Raw genomic sequence first — 3854 nt, forward strand, 5'->3', positions numbered from 1 at the left:
ACACACGCACACACACACACACACACACACACACTTTCACAGACACACACACACACACACACACACTTTCACACAGAGACAGACACACACACACTTACATACATACATACATACATACATACAGTGAGGGAAAAAAGTATTTGATCCCCTGCTGATTTTGTGCGTTTGCCCACTCACAAAGAAATGATCAGTCTATAATTTTAATGGTAGGTGTATTTTAACAGTGAGAGACAGAATAACAGCCAAAAAATCCAGAAAAACGCATTTCAAAAAAGTTATAAATTGATTTGCATGTTAATGAGGGAAATAAGTATTTGATCCCCTATCAATCAGCAAGATTTCTGGCTCCCAGGTGTCTTTCATACAGGTAACGAGCTGAGATTAGGTGCACTCTCTTAAAGGGAGTGCTCCTAATCTCAGCTCGTTACCTGTATAAAAGACACCTGTCCACAGAAGCAATCAATCAATCAGATTCCAAACTCTCCACCATGGCCAAGACCAAAGAGCTGTCCAAGGATGTCAGGGACAAGATTGTAGACCTACACAAGGCTGGAATGGGCTACAAGACCATCACCAAGCAGCTTGGTGAGAAGGTGACAACAGTTGGTGCGATTATTCGCAAATGGAAGAAACACAAAATAACTGTCAGTCTCCCTCAGTCTGGGGCTCCATGCAAGATCTCACCTCGTGGAGTTTCAATGATCATGAGAACGGTGAGGAATCAGCCCAGAACTACATGGGAGGATCTTGTTAATGATCTCAAGGTAGCTGGGACCATAGTCACCAAGAAAACAATTGGTAACACACTACGCCATGAAGGACTGAAATCCTGCAGCGCCCGCAAGGTCCCCCTGCTCAAGAAAGCACATGTACAGGCCCGTCTGAAGTTTGCCAATGAACATCTGAATGATTCAGAGGAGAACTGGGTGAAAGTGGTCTCAGATGAGACCAAAATCAAGCTCTTTGCCATCAACTCAACTCGCCGTGTTTGGAGGAGGAGGAATGACCCCAAGAACACCATTCCCACCATCAAACAAGGAGGTGGAAACATTATGCTTTGGGGCTGTTTTTCTGCTAAGGGGACAGGACAACTGCACCGCATCAAAGGGACGATGGACGGGGCCATGTACCGTCAAATCATGGGTGAGAACCTCCTTCCCTAAGCCAGGGCATTGAAAATGGGTCAAATACTTATTTCCCTCATTAACATGCAAATCAATTTATAACTTTTTTGAAATGCATTTTTCTGGATTTTGTGGCTGTTATTCTGTCTCTCACTGTTAAAATACACCTACCATTAAAATTATAGACTGATCATTTCTTTGTCAGTGGGCAAACGTACAAAATCAGCAGGGGATCAAATACTTTTTCCCCCCACTGTACATACATATATATGGAAAAGAAACATTACAAGTATAAATCACAATAAGATGTAATAAAGTACAGATAAACAAAATGTAATAAAATGTGATCTTTTTGAAAATGCAGGGACGTCACTGGAAAAGATGATGTCTGGATGGCAGCATATGTTGCTCCAAAATGTGTACATCTCTTCTGCAAAAATGGTGCCCTCACAGATATGCGAGTTACATGACAGACAGACAGACAGACACTCACACCCACACACACACACTTTCACAGACAGACATACACACACACACACACACTCACTTTCACACAGAGACAGGCACACACACACACACATACATACATACATACATATGGAAAAGAAACAATACATTTATAAATCACAATAAGATGTAATAAAGTACAGAAAAACTAAATGTAAGAAAATGTGATCTTTAATACACACAAATATGTATGGCTGGTCGGATGCGTCTTGGACTCGGGTTCCTCTTCATTACGTATAACGCTTTTGCCTTTTGCTAAAGCTTTCCGTGGAGGGGATCGTGGGTGAGTTTGTACCATTTTTGGGAGGATCTGCCTTGTTGGGGCGGAGCTGTGATCCAGGTGAACAGCAGATCGGGCATAGGTGGGCATGTGGGCAGAGGAGTAGGAAGGCCGGTCAAGCAAATAAGCTTGCTAAGGTACGCAGCAGCAGCAAGCAGCCCCCCCATCCAGCCAGCCAGCCAGTCTGGCTGGCAGTGACTGAGTGGTTGACAGACGGCAAGCAACGGAATGTACGTGCTCTGTGATGTCATAGCAGTCAGCTGAGAGAGGCTCGTGATGTCATCGCTGAGCTGGCTGGCTGGCTGGCTCTGTGTGTGTGTGTGTGTGTGTGTGTGTGTCTATGTCTGTCTGTTTTTCTGTTTGTCAGTCTGTCTGTCTGTCTGTCTCTCTCTCTCTCTCTCCCTCTCAATTCTATTCATTTGTATTGTCAAAGCAATTGGACATACATACATACATATATATATATATATATATATATGTAGCGTAAGGTACACTTTTAAATTTCAATTAAAGAAGTGAATTCATAGTATCACCTTATCACGAATCCTGGAGTCTTGTAGAACTCAATTTCTGTAATCATTGGACGCAGACACCAATTCCAAAGATATAAATTGTCAAATTTATTTAAAAACAATGACTAAATGTAGCACTACACTAATAATACAAAAGGGAAAAACTAATTAAAATTCAACTCTAGATCAACAAATCAAAGACAAATCACTTCCGTGACCAAATCAAAGACCATGGGATCGCATATGATAACACACAAATCGTTAAACAAAAAAGGTTATAAACACATTGACTACAATACCGGTTAGTAATTCTAGGAATCACTAAGAAACAGTTGAAAGTGCTAAATTGCAGTTTCAGAAGATGAAAAAAAACTGTAACAGATGGGATATGTAGTACTTTATACTCGAGTGGTCTATGCGATTACACCCTGTTGGTGTTATTAAGAACGCCAAGTACCAGAATGCAGAGCGGGACTGTTTTTTGTGCCGTGACTTGTTGGGGGAAAAAGGCGCAGAAAAAACGGACGAGAAGGTGAAGGTAGTATGGCGGTGATGCACGCGTTGGTGAAGTGGGAAAGCGGGGTCGACAAAGACTCTTACAGCGTGATTCCCACTGCTTGCTTTCGCAATTTTGATTTATTCAGCATTGCTGATGATGACGAAGAGACGACTCGAAACTTCAGAGCAGAGTGGAGAGACACGAACAAACCTCCAAAAGGTGGATGGCCTGTCCATGAAGCGCAGATCATTATGACTGGTAACAATGTTTATTTAAAAAAAAAAAAACATTAAAGTCTTTACATGCTATTTGATATATACAATCACAGTATATTTGAAATGAATGTTTAAGTTATTAATGTGTTGTACTTCTAACATACTCTTATAACATGGTAGATGGTGGTGAGGGCGCTAAAACTCGTCATACTTGACTGGCATTTGTAAGAACGATTTATTGTGTGTTGTGCTTTACAATAAAATCCCCCAAATCACAAAATAAATTAAACCAGATATAATTTAACTTCAGTTTTGATTCAGTGTTGGCTGTTCATCTTAATTTGTATGGTCAAAGCACAGTATTTTTATGACAAATAAATATAATCCCCAAATATCTGTGGACATAATGCAGGGTTTTATTTATTTTATTTTTATTTTAGGAAAAGAAGGCGAACTAAGAAGAAAACTTAATGACCTAACAAAAATGCCCTGTCCTAAAATGAAGAGAGTACCTAAACCAAACAAAAAACTTCAAATTTCAGATGATAGTGACCTTGATGAACCACAGTTACCGGTGAGATAATTACTGCAAATATTAAATAAATGTATTGCAGGATTGTTTTTTTTTAATCATATTCATATATATATATATATATTTTCATTTTAAACTCTTTTCCTCTCTGAATACAGCACAAAATAAGAAAGAAAACCGATGGA

General features: G+C 39.9%; 1 non-coding gene across 1 annotated transcript; it reads left to right on the top strand.

Annotated features, from left to right (window-relative positions):
- The first annotated feature begins 1842 nt into the window (after positions 1-1842).
- Positions 1843-1957, top strand: LOC136730547 (U5 spliceosomal RNA). Its single transcript, XR_010809341.1, has one exon. It is a non-coding gene; the product is annotated as a U5 spliceosomal RNA (small nuclear RNA).
- The last annotated feature ends 1897 nt before the right edge of the window (positions 1958-3854 follow it).

This window comes from Amia ocellicauda, unplaced genomic scaffold, assembly GCF_036373705.1.
Source record: "Amia ocellicauda isolate fAmiCal2 unplaced genomic scaffold, fAmiCal2.hap1 HAP1_SCAFFOLD_32, whole genome shotgun sequence".
Lineage (NCBI taxonomy): Eukaryota > Metazoa > Chordata > Actinopteri > Amiiformes > Amiidae > Amia > Amia ocellicauda.